Below are 18,970 nucleotides of genomic sequence, written 5' to 3' on the forward strand. Positions count from 1 at the left end.
ATTTTTTTCTTTTCTTAATAAAAACATGGGTTTTTTTTTTAGGAAATACTGCAGTCAAGTAAATAACTGTAGTACTTTCACTTAAAATACCAGATTCTCTTAAAATTATTTTTATCTATTCTGTTATCTCGCTCTACATATCCATGTTCCATCTATATACATATCTATCTATTGATCTACTCAAACTTTTAGGATGCATAAAATTTGAAATATATAGCTTTCTTATAGTTTTTATAACAATAATACATGCTTATTATTTTTAAATTTTAACAACACGAAAAGTACAAAGAAGAAACAAAACAAAAAAATCATCCAAAATGAATCTTACCAACTCTTAACACTGGTTATTTCTAACAACTTATTTGTTCCCAATTAAATGAAATTCATACAAAAATTGTAATGACTATAACGGAATAGCTATTTACACGGAATTCATTTAGTACCTGCTGTATATTATGCATTATTCTGTATTATTACATTTGTTCTCTAATCATGACAATAATTTTATAAGAGAGGCATATAACAGAATATTTCATCTATCTTCTAGATGAGAAAATGGAAGTGCTTTGTGGCAAGTGGCATGGCCAACAAGTAAATTTGTTGGAATATGGTACCAAAGTCAGCTGGCTTCAGAGTCTAGAGAAAAAAATTCTAATATGCTCCAATGCCGTCTACAATGAATCCAATTCAGTTATGACTGAATCAGATGGATGTATTGGCATTTCATAGGTACAGACTATTCAGTGAACTCATCATGACTTATGCACCTGTCTGTATTTTCCCCAAATTCCCCATCCCCCCCACGAGTCCCACAAAACACACACGAAACACACAAACACAGTTAGTTCCTTGAGATTTGAGGTCATAGCTTCTATTTGAACATCAGAATCTAGCACAATCTCTCCTACTATACGGTCACCCCAAAATGTATATTATGAATGCATTAGTGACTAGATTCTAGCATAAACCCATAGCCATTAACTCAGCTGCCATATTTTGAAGCAAGAGTTAAGACCCTCATTGAAGCTATGCCATTTTCACTTATGTAGAAGCATTGCTACCAAAACCAGAGCTTGGGTAGTAGGCAGTAGTAATCTCTTCCCTGCTTCCCACACAGAAAGACAAACTCAATGCAGTCTACAGCTGTCATATCCAGAGGTCACAAAATTGCCATTTTAAGAGCAAGTGATGCTAACTGAAACAGAGTAGAGGCAAAATGATTATCAAACAAAATCAAATAAGAGTCAGACCACATTCTCTCAAGATCTTGCATATGAGATTATCATAAAGGACAGCAATTTAGAGGTAATCACATGCCTAATGTGCAAATCATGCTGGTCTCATGGTGACTTCATGAGATTAATGTTACATAAATGCAGGTGAAAGAAAACAATCAGGAGCCAAAATTGTGTCTTATCAGGGTAAGTGTATAATAAGTTTGTATTTCCACACAATTCCACGGAGCCCTGATTAAGCCAATATGCATTCAAAGCAGCAACAGCCACAATGTCCAGCCTGTGAGGAAGAACAGAAATCCAATGAACTCAAATGTAAGATCCCTAATTGTCTCAATGCAAGTAACAGGCCATGAGAGAGCATGCAGCCCTTTCCCTCAACAATCCTTAAAACAGGTTTTTACTGAATTTTTAAAACAGTCTGTAGAAAAAAGTCCAAAAATAGGAACATAATAAAGGCAACAATTCGTAAAATCATTAAAATGATAGCACCAACCTATTGCTTTCACAATTATAATGTTCTCTCAAGTTCAGTTCATCTTCTCCTTGCTATACTTTTTAAAAAAATTTTCAATTTCTAGACATTTATACAATTTTTATTTGGAAATACTAAGCTCTAGAAAAATGTTCCTCAATTATATGCCATAGAACCAGAAATGGGAAAACAAGTCTAAGATGTAAATATTCCTCATGATTCATAACTAAATCTTTGTATTCCTCATTGAACTAAAAAATGTACCTTTCATCTGCATTCCAATTAAAAGAAAATACAAAGGAACAAAATGAATATTTTAAGAAATGCCAGTTTTCCGCACTCATTTCTCTTTTGCCACTAATAGCTAGTACCTAGTTATTAGTATACCACATTAGTACCTAATAACTAAATAACTAGTTCACCTTTGCATACCGGGCTCCAAGAACAACTGTTTCGTTCTGATAAATTGTGACAAACAGGCAAATCATGCAGATATGCCTTCCTTGCCTTCAGTTTACCACAAAGAGAAAGAGACCAAAGTGATGAACGGGGGAAGAAAGTTTTGTTCTCGAAGATAGACATGTAAGGTCAAGGTATAAATTTTAGGTAGACAGGGAACAGCTTCTTTTGTGAAAAGAGAAACGACTTGGTGATATGTAATGTACTTGAAATGTCAGAAAAAATAAAGTATTATGTTTTAACTTCAAAGTATCAAGTATGGTACTACAGTTAACCTAAGGGATATGGGTTTCAGAGAGTACAAAGGGATCAAGAGTCAGACTTGGCTGCACTTCTTCCAGTGGTTTCCTCTGAGTCTTAATCAAACTAAGGCTCCATTGTACTTGGGGAATCATTGCTTGAACTTTAATCTGCTTCGTTGTTGCCTTTCATCTGCTTCTTTGTTGCTAAGGAACTAGATGGATTTATTGATTCTGATTTTGATTTGTAAGAATTTCAAGAAAGATACTTTAGTGCCAGACCAAGGTACCCAATTTATAAGGTGCTGGAAATACTTTGTAAAGATGCAACCTTTCTATTGAGTTATTAAAGCACTTAATTGACCTATAAAAGAATAGGTGTGATTTAGAGGCCTGATGCCAGGTTACAAAGTGCTGGCTAGCTCAGAACTGTCCCTTTCAAGATTAATGAAGAGTCTTTGTTCAGTTTCCAGACACTCTTATGGTTAATACTTGATAGCGCACAATATTTTCACCCATCAAGGGAAGTTCAATGCATTTACTTATAACTCCTAACTGAACAGCCAATCTATAGTCAAATGTCAGACCATGTGTCTCTAGTAATTTGTAAGTCTAGAGGAGTTTTAGATTCACTAGATTCTGTATTCTGGGGCACTGGTAAAAAAAAAAAAGAAAACAATGTGCTGCCAGAACATGGATGATTGATTTGGTTTCATTGCTCATACTCACAAAATCTTGATTTCCCCTGACTTCCCACTCAGCAAGCTAGCAGAGAAATGTAATAGTGACAATATCATAGCACTTTTCTCTGAGGAGTTCAAAGTATTTTCCAAGCGTCTCTTCATTAATCCTCACAACATTCTTATGAAGTTAACCAGAAGCGAGATTACTTCTATTTTACAGTAAGGATCAATGTTTTCCATAGACAGGTGACCCATCCAGAATTTTGTCGGCTATCAATGGAAAATCAGGATCACAATTAGGTTTTCTGTATCTCAGAAAATCATATAATTTAATATCCAAAATAGGGCACTCTGAAAGTGAAAGGGGAAATAAAATTACGACAGGACATTAGTCATAAGCTGAGACACACTGCCCATAGACCACTGAGTGAAATAGTGACAAAAATCACAATGTGTAAGGAAAGTCAATGGTTCAAGACAGAAATATTAAACTTCCTGGTGTGGGGAAAATGTATAAGAACATAAGTAGTAAGTCAAAGGACTTGTTTCATTTTCGTTACTATAAAATAAAATGCCACTACTAGTAGTTTGTTGCATTTACTTTTAGTCTTGTGATATGCAATTTTTAGAAAATAGCTGAAATTATACATTACATGTACTTTAGTATTCAGAATGTTTAATTTAACATATCAAAAATTATTTTCTAATTTACTAAAAATGCTTCATACGCTTTTTTAAATCACCACAGTAGATCCCAGGATATAGATACACCATAACCAACAGAACAATAACCTAATCATGATTTACAACTGTAGATTTGTGAAATGTTATCATGAGACCTTTAGCATATGTTTTTAATATGTGTCTAATACTTTTCTTAGGATATAGTCCTTTAATTGCCTCTAATTATATTGTAAATTTTCTCTTGCAATGCCTTTTATTAATAATTCTTTATGCTTTAAGCTTACCTTTTTGAGTGACTTATTCTTTAATCCTATTGAGATTTTGGATGTTTGATTGAAGGTAAAGATCAGGCTTTGTGTCATTGTTACAAAAAAAATCCTATGATTACATTTACCAATTCTTCATTTTTGTTTTTCAGTTTTCTATTACATTAATGTATTCCTATAGTAATATTGTCTTTTATTTTACTTTTCATAGAGGTTGTTTCACATTCTTCTTTGAGCTGCTTGGTGTGAATTATTTCATTTGAGTTTGATTTTCCGTTTTACTCATGGCAGGTATTTAATGCTATGCACAAAACTCAGTAGAGCTACAGCCTCATCACCCAAATCCTGATACACAGTGTTGGAAATTTACTAAATCAAATTAGCTATGCTCTTCCCTTTAACTTTCCTGAAAAAGATCTCACCTCATCAACAGTCTTATTTGGAGCTCTCACTTTCATAATTCTTTAGATTACCTATAAATTCTAAATTTTTACCTCTGAATTTATTTTTATCGGGCATGATTATTTTAGTTCTTAATCTTGATGAGATGGTTTTAGATTTCCTTACCTAAATTTTGAATTCTAATTTCTAGTTTGAGACTATGTTGTTAAAAAGGATAAATACTGTATATTTTGAATTTTGCTCTCCAGGTAATTGCTTTATTATTTAGAGGATCACATATATTGATATGTCTTTAAGAAAGATATAATACAGGTAAACGTGTGCATTTTTAGCTTGTAATGATTTCAGTCTTGAATTCTACTCTGAAATTAATATAGCCCATCTGGATTTGATTTTGCTTTACATTTGCTGGGCATATCTTTGTCCATCTCCACCCCTCCTCCCCTTACAAATGCTTATACTATTTCTCTCGGTTGTAAGATTGTTTTTGTAAGCATCACAGGGCAGAGATTACTTTTTACTAATTCATTCTGGTATTCTTCGCCTTCTGGTAAGGAAATAAAACAATTTATAATTATCATCCTCCCTAATAGTTGCTTGGATTTTATCATGTATCCTATGCTTTGAGATGTTTTATATCTTACCTAAAATTTACCTTGTATCCTGTTCTTGCAATGGAGTGAAAAAGTCTTTACATAATTTTATTTGGCTCAATTTTATCCACATCTCCTTGGTATCAGAGAGTGATCACTCAACCAGATTACTATATAGGATTTGTGGGAGGAATTTGGAACCAGGCAGATCTCTGTTCAACAGCTAGACCAGTGGCCTTTACAAGGATGTATGTATATGAAGAGGGGGGCAAGATCAGTCAATGGGGTGTAGAAAGAAATTTTAATAATTCTATTCATATTTACTATTTAGTATAGAAATTTGGAAGAAAAATAAGCTTTCCTAACATTAGTATATAAACTCACAGCAGTACCCCCGATTGGTTGTTACATCAAAAGGTTGTGTTTTATCAACAGCTGCTGAACAATTCTGAAGACAACGGGAGTTCCATCTTCCAGAGAGGATGGCAATAGTGCGCTCTTCTATTTGTTAGTTTTCAGCATATTGTGATCTATTGCAATTGATGGGCAGCCAGTTAAATAGTTTCAATTAACCTTCACAAATGATCAAGTGAATTAAGATTTCTAAAAAGATAATATATATTTAACATAATCATAGGTATCTTAGTTAGGCAACATAGAACAAGAAAAGAGCAAAACTCATGCTTCTCCATACTTTTCAAATAAGCTAAGTCTATGTCAGCATTATTTCTAGGGTCAATTCTAACAACCGAAATATATCTGACAAAACATAGCCAAAATTATTTTAATTATCAAGAAAATGCTTTGAATGGATTTATTCTCATAAACTTCTATAATGAAATGATAGTAAAGAAAATAAATACATTTAAAAATATTATTGCTTCCTTATCTCTTAATTTTTATATTTTAAAAATAATTTCCATGTAGTACATGGACATTCACAAGTTATAAACGTTCAGATTCTATGAAATGCTTTTACTGACAGGGATTCAATGAACAAAGTTGGAGACCTTTTACATTTGGCCTTCAGAATCAGGAGCACGTTTATCTTGCTCATCCTTATATTTCTAAAGCCCAGCTCTACATACTGTGGAACTAATTATGCAACTTAAGAGCATATGCTTATTACTATAAACTAATCTCTGAAGAGTCTTCTCTTTTCTCAACTGTACATTTAAAATGTTATAGATTATTTAGTAATGATTCAATGATTAAAGGAGATTATAATAACGGATACTATTTCTATATGATAGTGAGCAATGATTGATAATAGGTAGCTGTTACATCATAACTTTTCTAGATAAATTACATACAAATGGATTTGTCATCTCATATCTATATCCAGCTCAATGGTCACAGCTCCAAGTTTGGATTAATAATACAGCCTGACAGACTTACTGCTGGACATGAAAAAGTTATTCCCACAGATTACTGAGTTGCTGAGAAAACGTTCAGGGAAAATAAACTTAAATTGATGCTGCCTATTGGCATAATTTATTCACCTCCGACATTTTAACAAATAACTCTGGCAAAAATGGGCCGCATTTGAAGATAATAATTGAAAAGATATCACTATTATCCCTGTGCAAAATATATTTAAAGTTGAATAGAGAAAAGCAACAGGGACAATATGACAGTAAAAGGTAGGTAGGAATACATACCACAGTAATTGTCATTGAGACACAAATTTAATGAAAACTTGGAAAACATTGTCCTATAAAATAAAAACAGAAAACTTCCCAAACAAGAGGGCTCTTCTTACATAAGAGATCAAAAATGAGATAACAGGGCTTTAAGCAGGTTTTCATCTTTTGCTCTGGGAAAAGTATCTTTTTTTTAAAGTATAAAGATGATGGAGTAGAGCATACAATAACTATAATATGCTATTTTAAAGATACACGTATTAGTAAGTGATGTTAGTATATAAATATTTACAGATTAGCATCCTAAATTCCTATTTTAAATGTGTAACTGAGTAATTAAGTATTGCTTTTTTGAGTTGAAAACTATGAGGATTACTAAGTTTTCAGTACTTGTGTAGTATTTAAAACAACTGAAGTTTCGCCATTTTGTTAGGTGATTTATTAGCTTTATAAAGATTAAGTATTCTGGAAGGTTTTGTTTGTTAGATAATTAAAATGTTCTCAAAGATAAATGAACATATTAAATTTATAAATACAGTTTAAAATCTTTAAGGGACTTTAATTAAGTTGTAAATAGAACCAAACATTAATCAAAGACCCCTTAAAATTACTTTTAAATGTACTACATTTATGAATAGAATAGTTTTAAACTCTAAAAAAATTTAAGTGTTTTTAAATTTTTATTTTAATGTGCTGTACATTAACTTAAAATACTAAACTTATTGTCAATACTCCTTTTTATATTCAAAAGTCACACTAAAAAACCCCACTGATAGCTACTGTAAAACTCTGTAAGCCAAAGCCCTGTATAGATTTTACTTCTCATGATCTGAAAATCATGCATCAATTACTTCTTATTACTATTTTGTTCTTAATTTTAAAATGCTATACATGCACATAGGTTTAGGAGTCAAATAGCTCTTGAACACTTAATATGTAAAATGGTAGTATTCCAACTCTTCCTTCTCATTTCTCCACCCCCGGAAGATAGTACTATGAATTAATTTAGCATTGCTTTTGGATTTTACTTCTATATCTCTGAATAATAGTCTAATACACATACTTCATTATTGTTCATCATTAAGTATTTTTGATTGGTTTACCATTATGAGAACTAAAGACTTAATTATCCTTCCCATTCTTCCTATATAATTATATCTTAACTTTGGATCGATATTATTCATTATTACGACTATGATAATGCTATTTACAGTTCACCCATTTAGCATAAATAATTGTATTTCTCTTCTACACAATATTTTCTTTTTTAAGTTGCTAATTTTCTTATTTTTATTTATTTTTCTATATATGCATCAAAAAATAAGCTTCAAACTCTATTCCAGTTATTTAGTGAGTTATCAGAAACATATCATTCTACACTGGAAATATATTTCCCTTACAATTTATAAGATTTTTGCTTCATTGTCTTCTAGCCAACCTATTCTAATTTTTCATCTCAGGTAACTTAATTATCTTTTTGTTTGTTTGTTTGTTTGTTTTTTCAGTGTACTGATTTTCTTCACTATTTTTCTTGGTGTTAATATAGGTCTGTTTTCATCCACTGGTTGAACCCTGGTGGATACATTCAATTTAAAAACTCATGGACTTTAATCCTTACCCATTTAAAAAAATCATTTAATTCAAATATGCCACACTCCATTATATTGTTCTTACTTTCATTATAGATTTCTTCCACTCTGTATTTTTTAACTAATGACTCTGCTGGACTGATCCTTTACTGTACTAAACTTTTCTCTCCTAATTTCCAACTTTTTTATTTGTATTCATTTTTCTAGGAAATGCAGTCAATTTATCGTCCAAATCTATGACTAAGTATACATTTTTGCAATAAAATTTAAAATTTTTAAGAATTATATTATGTTTTTTTGCAATTCATTGTATGTCACATGTTCTTGGGTATATTATCATCTATAAGAACATTAATGATAATTTTCTTTCCTTCCTGTATAGACTGTTTACTTCTAGTTTTATTTATTTTTGTCTCTGTGTTTTATCTTACTGGCTGTCCCCAGATTCTCACAGCTGTTGAGAATGTTTATGTTCAAAAGCAATAAAATAAATGTTGATAGTAATCTGTAAGTTCAGGAGTAATTTTCAACTGTGGCTTCACTACAGGGTAATCTAGGTGGACTATTTCCTTGGGGAAAAAACTAAGCCCTCATAACATACCTTAAGCCTATTCTTTGGACTTTTCTTTAAAGTAGATTCTTCTAGTCTCCTTCTCTGAGGATATAAGACTAACAGATCTTCATACTGTGAACCAAGAAAGGGATAAAGATTGGAGAGATCTCAGCTTTCACTAGTTAATGTTTGTTTTAGCCCCCTATTTTATGTACAACCAGCAAAGTTCATATGCCCCATCCTGAGATCCCTTTTCACCTTTCCAGAGGATAACCATCTATTTTTTTGTCAGGAGAAATAATATATATTCACTAGATTTGGTGAATTGGACATTACAAACACACTTCCAACAAATGGTTTTTATCTCTACTTCTATTTCTAATTTCACAGGTATCTTGCGCCAATTCATGAGCCTTTTCAGGGATCAGACCTCCCCACTGACAGTGCAGAATTTTGTTCTCTTTGATCTGCTAAATCAGTTCCAGTTCTCTGTGGACTCCCTATTTTCAAAAATATTACTGAATTGAACTATTTGGGATATAATCTAAATTTTTATCAGTGGTTTCTAAGGGAAAGAGGGGAAGGTGTGGCAAATAGGATTGTGGAGAAAGGAAGATGTCAATTTACATTTAATCCACTTCTGGACTGCTTAAGTTTTTATAATGATCACTTGTAAATGTTATTTCTTAATAGAAAAAAAAAAAAAAGAGAGCGAGAGGGTGAATACCAGGTAACAACAGCAGCCATTATAGTTTTCATAAATGGCTATATTGTGTTAATGGGTGTCCACTGAGGAAAGAGGCAGATTCCACACTATGTGTCATAAAGACATAAGGATGAACAATACGAAGATTGCCCACTTGGGTGCCCTGGTTTACCCCATTCCTGAGCAAGCTGGGGAGCCATAGGATTCAAGCTTCCATAGACACTAGTGAAAAAGATATTTTTGCCAAAGAACATTTTCTTGATGGTGAAAATATAATGTTAGATAAGAAAAAAGGCACATTAACTATGCTAAGGAAAACTGTAGTTCAGTGATGGAGAAAACCTCGTTTTCAGTCCTTTTTGAGATCATATAGTTTAATAATAATAATACAAGATAACTTTGATTCAGAATTATTTCTGGCAAAACTAAGGATGCTATTGGTGGTCTGCTTGTCCCCTGACTAATGACTATTTTTTCTAAAAATAAAAGAAAACAGTAATTTTAAAATAGCATCACACGACTATATAATTAAATGCTGCCTTTTAGGGGATCGGTTTAAGTACCGAAGGAATTCAGAAAGGGCAGTGACCAAGAAGGGAATAGATGATAAAAGAAAAAAATTAAGCCAGTCATTGAAGGATGACTAATAGTTATATGGCAGGATGGAGAAGGAAGAGCATTTTTGACCAGGACAACTCAAAACGGAAATCATGGGGTTTGAAAAGGAGAACACATCAGAATAATAGAAAAGAATACTTAATGTGCTTAGAAGCTGAGTTGGAAATATTAATTTGTTTTTTTAAAACTTAGTTAAGTATTGTAGGATCAGGGAATAGAGAAAGATTAAAGCAATGAAAAAGAATTTAAATATAAAGAGAAGAAAATTGAGAATATTTGTAGATTTCTAATCAAAGAATGCAATTAAAGTTACACTAAAAATTATTCTGTCTACAGAATTAAGGATAAATTGAAAGAACTAAAAGAGAAACTGACCACAGCTTCTCTCTTAAGTGTATATAACTTTATTTTAGAACTTAAAGGATTTAAATATCTAAGTTAATAAGATATTGTTTGTATAAATTTAGAAAACTTCTTAATTGCATGTTTTTCTAAAAAAGTAAAATGGATTTTACTACTTTAAGTAATGCTTGCTACAGATCAACAATCCAGGTCTTCCATGAAAATATCTTGGTCACAACTCACCACCATGTTTCAGGTTTGATTTCCTTTCAGAAAGGTGAAATCTGTTACTCTATCCCTTTAAACCCAAGTAGGCATAATTAATGTGGCCCATAACCAGATTCAACTTCAACATAGCAGTTATATCCTGAAACATTCATCTTTAAATGGTTCCCTTCTAACTGGAATCTTTAGTTTATAATTAATTTACATTTTTAGTCTCCATAATAGAAATGGTCCTAAAATTCTTCTTTAAAGAACATGGGACTGTTGACGATTTTGTTCTTATAAGAACTAGTCCTTCGCAGCACATAGAAACTGTTATGATAGGAAGGTTACTGTGGGTCCTACAGTGCAGAACATTGGACAGAAAGTGAATGTTTGAAAGTTCAAACTCAATGAGGCTCAAAAACAGAGAACTGAAATTCACCACAGAAGAGAGAGAGCATGCCTCAAGCAATTAAAATCACAGTGTATGGGGGAAATATTTTGCTCATGTTATTCAGTGGAAAGTAAGAAAAGATTGCATATATCATCAGAAAAATGTCAAATAGAGATGTTCTAACTACTTCAATGGGTAATTTGATAAAAGATAAAAGTATAAAAAAAGATTGTTGTTATAAAATATGAAAATAAATATTGAATTTTCATGTTTATATGATGCTATAGTATCCTACACATTCTGTTTGGAATATAAAATTTGGGGTGAATATAGATATTTTTTTAAATACTGCCAATGAAAAGTACTAAATAACTTTAATATAAAATGTAGTCATGTAAAGAATATAATGATTTTGGTAGATTCTCTGTATTTAAATAGAATTTTAAACATTATATTATGAAGCTTTCTCCATATATTCATTATATAAAAATGTTCCAAGAATGTTTGCTTATTTTGGTAAAATTATTAATTGCATATGCTCAGAAATCAAGCAAACTGTCCAAAGTTTATTTTTAGAATTTATATATTAGAGTTCTAGAACAAAACATAACTTATGTTCATCCAGGAAATTTTTGTTTCTGGATAAAGAGCTCTTTGAGTCAACTCAGTGGCTGTTGACATTCAATTAATTTTCAATTAGAAAGAAACAAGGTGCTGATAAAACAAAAGATGAAAAAAGATGTTCAAAGTCAAAATTGAAAGATGGAATGAGAGATTACCTGAAATAAGATTTCTTCTGACAGTGCACAGAAGATTTTCTTACAAAAGCAGAATTCATCAACTGTCTCACAAAAAGGACATATGACCAGCTAGTTATTAGTTGATTTTTACATGAATCTTTGTTTACATGAAGGTAAAGGAGGAAAAAAATAAACTAAAATATCTTTTAAATTCAAATGGTCCTACAGTTTCAGAGATCTGATTCAGATAAGAAATTAATGTCAACTATATTTCACCACAATAAAGTTCTCCATTAACCTTTTACTTAATGCTCTTAGTTTTTCATTTGCAAGGCTTACTTTAAACCATTATTTTACTAGATATTTAAAAGGGTAATAAATTATCTCATTTATTCTTAATTTATTAGGTGAAGTAGTTCTTAAAAAAATATTTTCTCCTCAATGTTCGTTGGTTACCCCCAAACACAATTTGAATAGGAAAACCAAGATAAATGCTTGATTTCCTCCATTTTCAAAGTAATGGATAGTGCTTCAAGAACCTTCAATCATCATCAAAAAATTGTTTCCCAAAATGAAAAATTCAAATGTTTGGAAATCAATGGTAAATAACAACCCAACAAAAATTATATGTGTGTCTATTATCTACCAGGGTCTATTCTCCAACCACAAGTGGAAGAGAGCCAGGTTAAAAATCCCTGTGCAGATAGCAGCAAGATAGAGGAATAGGAAATCCCAGACCTTCCTTCACCGACATACACTGACTCAACAATAATAAATAGACCAATATCCTTTCTGGAAAAAAAATCCAGAAACCAGTTAAGAGAATTCTGCACCCCAGACAAGCATTAACCAACTGCATAAAAGCTGGTAGGAAAGTTTATGGCACCCACTCATGCTAGTCCGTCCTCCAGCACAGGACAATAAAATTGGGGGGAAACTCCCAATTTCCAGCTTCTCCTTGGTGAAAAAAAAAAAATCTGGATTATACAGCTAGCATTCTGCCTTTTCGGAGCAACTGTCCAAGGGACCAGCTTCTGTCTTGCCTGAATCTAAATGCTGACAGGAAAGGACTTGAGGTTGGAGGTCACTGAGATCAAAGACAATGGTTTGTATCATTCACTCACCATGGTCTTTTCCCTTGGTTCAGTGTAGAATGAGTAGATGAACTCTAACAATACCTGGATTCTCCCTGGCAAGAGAAAAAGTTATAGTGTGTCTCCAGTGTTCCACATTTTCCAGGGGATACCGAGGGGAGTGGTTTCTGTATTGTTTGTCTCAGAGTGCTGATGAGAACTGGCATACTCTAGATGCCTGATCACCACTGAAAACAAGAGTGCTGAGAGTCTTGATACTGCTCCAGAGGGCCCACAGTACAGCTCACAGCCTATCCCTCGGGGATAAAGAGAAGAGTGAAGCATGCATCCAACATTCATATAATCCTAAAATTTATATGGGACCATAAAAAACCCCGGATGTCAACAATCTCGACAAATAAGAACAAAGTGGGAGGTATGACAATACCTGACATCAAATTATACTACAAGGCTACAGTAATCAAAACAGCATGGTACTGGCATAAAAACAGACACATAGATCAATGGAACAGAATAGAGAGTCCAGAAATAAATCCATGTCTATATGGCCATTTAATCTATGACAATAGGAGCAAGAATGTACAGTGGGTAAAGACAGTCTATTCAATAAATGGTGCTGGGAAACCTGGACCGACACATGCAAAAAAATGAAGCTGGACCACCTCCTTACACCATATACAAAAATAAATTCAAAATGGCTTAAAGACTTAAATGTAAGATCTGAAACCATAAAATTCCTAGAAGAAAATACAGGAAGAAACTTCACAGACATTACTGATATATCCCCTCGTGCGAGGGAAGTAAGAGAAAAAATAAACATGTGTGATCACATCAAACTAAAAAGTTTTTTCACAGCAAAGGAAACCTTCAATAAAACAAAAAGGATCCTACTGAAAGGGAAAAGATATTTGCCAATGATATATCTGATAAGGGGTTAATGTCACAAATTTATAAAAAACTCACTCAACTCAACTCCAAAAAAACAAACAACCCAGTTAAAAAATGGGCAGAGGACTTGAAGAGACATTTTTCTATAAAAGACATACAGGTGGCAAACAGACATATGAAGAAATTCTCAACCTCACTAACCATCAGGGAAATGCAAATAAAAACCACACTGAGATATCACCTCACCCCAGTCAAAATGGCTATCATCAATAAATCAACAAACAACAAGTGCTGGCGCGGATGTGGAGAAAAGGGAACACTTGTGCACTGTTGGTGGGATTGCAGATTAGTACAGCCACTATGGAAAACAGTATGGAGGTATCTCAAAAATCTGAAAATGGAACTACCTTATGACCCAGCAATTCCACTCCTAGGTATCTATCCGGATAAATCCAAAACTCTAATTCAAAAAAACTTTATCCACTTCTATGTTTATTGCAGCACTATACACAATAACCAAGACATGGAAACAACAGAAATGCCCATCAGTAGATGACTGGATTACGAAACTGTGGTACATTTATACAATGGAGTATTACGCAGCCATAAAGAAGAAAGAAATCTTACCATTTGCAACAACATGGATGGACCTAGAGAACATTATGTTAAGTGAAATAATTCAGACAGAGAAAGACAAATACCACATGATCTCACTTATATGTGGAATCTAAAGAAAAGAATAAGTGAAAGAACTAATCAGAAACAGTTTTGGAGACATAGAGGAAAACTGAGGGTTGCTAGATGGGAGGAGGGGTGGAGATAAAGGGGAAGGTGAAGGGATTAGAAAACAGTCAGTAACCACAAGATGGCCACAGGTTTTGAAAATTAATTTGGGGAATGTAATCAATAATGTTGTAAAGATTTTGTAGGGTATCCAATGGACACTTGTCCCATATGGGAGACCACCTCAGGGATGATGTAGCTGCCCGATCACTGCATTGTACACCTGAAGCTGAACAATAATGAATGCCAACTATAATTTTACATATATATGTATAGATATGTATATGTATATATATGTATATACATACATATATATACATATACATATCTATACATATATATGTACATTATATATAATACATGTATACATTATACATGTATTATTATACATTATAATACATCATAGGGTATTATATATAATATCCTAACTCATTTCCTATCTTTATATATATATATAAAATACATGTATATGTATATATATGTATGTATATGTATATACATACATATATATACATATACATGTATTATATATATATATATATATGTATATATATATATATATATATATATATATAAAGATAGGAAATGAATTAGGGTGCTGACTTAATGATTTCATGAGGCTCTCCCAAACTGTATAAGATAAGGAGAAGTGGAGAGGTACAAGCCATTTGTATTGAACATAAAATATGAATGATCCACATTAAAAAAGCTACTATGTAATAAACAATCAACAGAGTATAAAGGCAACCTACAAGAAGTGAGAAAATATTTGGAAACCACATATATAAGGGATTATATCCAAAATACAAAAAGAAGTTCTACAACTCAATATCAAAAAATAATAACAACCTGATTAAACATAGGCATGAGACTTGAATAGACATTTCTCCAAAGAAGACATACAAATGGCCACAGATATATGAAAAGATGTTCAACATCACTAATCATCAGGGAAATGCAAATCAAAACAACAATATCTCATACCTGTTAAAATTGTCATTATCAGAAAAACAGAGAATGATTACGGTTAGGAAGAATGAAGCTTTGTGCACTGTTGGTAGGAACTTAAAATGGTGCAGCAGCTATGGAAAACAGTGTGCAGGTTCCTAAAAAAATTAAAAATGGAACACATGACCCAACCATCCCACTTCTGGGTATTTATTCAAACATATTGGAAACAGGATCTCCACTATACATTGCACAATGCATTGTGGCGTCATTCACAACAGCCAAGAGGTGAAACAACTAAATGTCTGTTGACAAATAATAAGGAAAGAAATTGTGGTCCATTGGAATATTATTCAGACTTAAAGAAGACAGAAATTCTTTCATATTTACATGGCTCAATTTGTATGTGGTATCTAAATTAGTCAAACTCATAGAAGCAGAAAGTAAAATGATGTTTGCCAGGGGCTTGCAGAAGAGATAAATGGGGAGTTGCTGTACAAGAGGGTATAGAGTTTCAATTAAGACAAGGGTGTCAAAACTGCGGCCCCGGGGCACACTGCGGTCCGCAATCCATTGTTAATTGGCCTGCAGCAAATTCCAAAAATATATTTAGTTTACTTAAATAAAGCAGGTGAGGCAATATGTACTTCACATCGAGTGAGTGGCCCGGCTGTTTGTGTATTTTACCACACATGGCCCCAAAACGTTGAAAAAAATTTGGACACCCCTGAATTAAGAGGATGAATAAATTCTAGAGATCTGCTGTACAACAATGTACATATAGTTAAAAATACTGTTCTGCACACTTAAAATTTTGTTAAGAGGGTAGATTTCATGCTATGTTTCATACCATTATAAAACAAACAAACAAACAAAACCTTTCAGTGTTGAGCTTCCATTTTAGTGTTCGAAAACAACAAAGCGGAAGACCCAGAAGTGAAATCATAATTGGTTTATTTCAAAACAACAGCAATGACACTAGTGTGACAGACAGGAGTGAGCGATGAGGAGGTTGGAGATTTTGTCAGTTGAGGGTCAGGATCCTTTAAAGGCTTTGAGGCTTGGAAAGAACTTTGGATTTTATTCTGGATGGGATGGGAAGCCATTGAAAGCTGAAAAGCGTTTGTAAGCAGAAGAATGAAGAGATCTACCTTATATTATTAAAGGATCACTCTACCTGCTCTGTGGAGGAGAGGTTATAGTGCAAAGCTAGAAATAGAGAGACCTACCCATTAGTGGCTTATTGCAATATTCTTATGTGAGAAATAGTAGAGGTGATGAAAGGTTATTTCATCACCAGTTATTATTTCTTCCAGACATTCAGGGCTCAAAGATTTTCCGACTCCCCTGGGCTTTCTCACAGTGTTTACATGCGTTTCTCAAGTGCAAACATAATCCCTTCACTTCCATGACATCATAGATCTGGATCCTAGATAGAGAGTCAGCAGTACATTCCAGTTTACTGTCTTGTCAGTATCCAGACTGCACATGTTTTGACATTATTTGATATAGTAATTTGGAGGTTAGAGGCACAGTGAAGTGGGAAAGTTCCTCTCCTGTGTCCACACAAGCACCAGAAGAATAGAGAGATACATCTATACAGTTTTCCTGTTAGCGTAGGTTCTCATATTCTGTTAAACAATTGTAAGGGATATAGAAAGAGTTTTTCTACCTATTTTCAGGATGTCTTTTCTTTGTCATAAAAAGAAATCAAGGCATTTTTACTTAGAATTGTTACTTTTCACAAATTCACCACCATCTCTCACTAAATTATTGATGCTTTTCCTCAAATTATGGTATGATGTTACCCTACATTCTAAATTTTCAATGGCCTGAGTTATCTTTTAGTGCCCAGATGTTTAACTTAGTAAAAAGTTGGTACAGGTTGCATTGGAGTCACCTGATCATATTTTATTTTCATCCACCATAATTTTTGAAAACAGAAAAAACATCAACACTTTTTCTCCTGACTTTGCAAAGAATTTCTGTGGAGAGGAAAAGAAATCCAAATAGCTGCAAAATGTCACAAACCAAGGGACCATATAAGGGTGGATATGAAAAAAAAAATATCTACATTACTTTGGGCAATGTAACTCCAGGGAAATAGTAACTCAGCACCTGAGAGCTAAATAATTCTAGAAGAATAAATATATATCCTGGTATTCGTGAGGGAAATGACATCATAGAGATATTAGGTCCATTAAAACATACATTTGTAGACACATTGATGTGAAAACTGCTTTTAGAGATGGAAAGAAGAGAAAAGCTCATCTTATTTGTCTAATAATTCTATTGGGTGCTTTTCACTAAAAGAGAACCGTCCGTATGTTTATAACAGTAAGAGTGTGAATTGCAATACATTGCAAATTACATGAGAAGCTAAAGAAAATTTCTCAGTTTCAGGTCATTGAGTAATGCCTCCTTGTTTAGTGCCCCTAAATTCTGTGGTTTTATGAATAATTCTAAGCAATGAATTTACCTTCTTTCTCTACCACAGCATTTGGCAAGTTTCCACTTCATTTCTGTTACAAAGACACAGCTGAGGTTCTTAGAATGGGAATAATGTTTAGAATGCATTTTTTCCATAATGAAAAATATTATGAAAGGGGCAAGTAAGATACAGCCTATGGGGTTTTTCAATTGTGATAACTAAAACAGACTTAGCCTCAGGGAAAACTGGCATCTTAATAACGATTGGTGATGTAAGAGAAAGATGACAGCATTGAGCCAGACTGAGAAAGATAATTCAACTTAGTTATAGATCCGTCACCCAAAGCAAAGCAAATTCAAGCTTTAATGGAGCTGATATTGATACTGAAACATTTATTTGATAGGTGGAGCTAGTAGCAGACAAGGATGGTCACGTGAATGATCATTTTACTTTAAAGCAGACTCCAGCTGCTGGAATATGAAACCAAAAAGCACAAAGCAACTTTTCAATATACCAATCAAAAATACTTGGAACAGTAAGATAAATCCAATGGGGGGATTATTTATATTCATATGTAATCAAGGCAAAATTATAATCATAAATAATGGGAAATCCACCAGACCTGGTTCATGAGAAATCTATGATTCATTATGCACCTTGATTCAGGACTTAAAGCAGAGATTCAGATTCTGGCCTCAAGTCTGGTAATCAAATGCTTGCAGTCATAGGCACTGGCTTAATCCTGAAGGTATTTGAGCTTTCAGGTGTCTGCCAGGAGCTAAAAGAGACCAAGAAAAGCAGGATTCTACCCTTGAAAAACCTGACCTGCAGTTAATATCCTTCCCATTTTAAATGGGAAGATCGAAGTCTTCATCAGCAGTCTTACTTACCACCACCCTCCCAGATGATCTCAAGGATTCAAGGAAATTAAAGGTTGCTTTCGCTGATAAACCTTTTGGGTTCCCTGATATTGTACAAGAAGAAAATTACTCTATGCC

The sequence above is a fragment of the Rhinolophus hipposideros genome (assembly GCF_964194185.1).
Source record: "Rhinolophus hipposideros genome assembly, chromosome: 5".
Lineage (NCBI taxonomy): Eukaryota > Metazoa > Chordata > Mammalia > Chiroptera > Rhinolophidae > Rhinolophus > Rhinolophus hipposideros.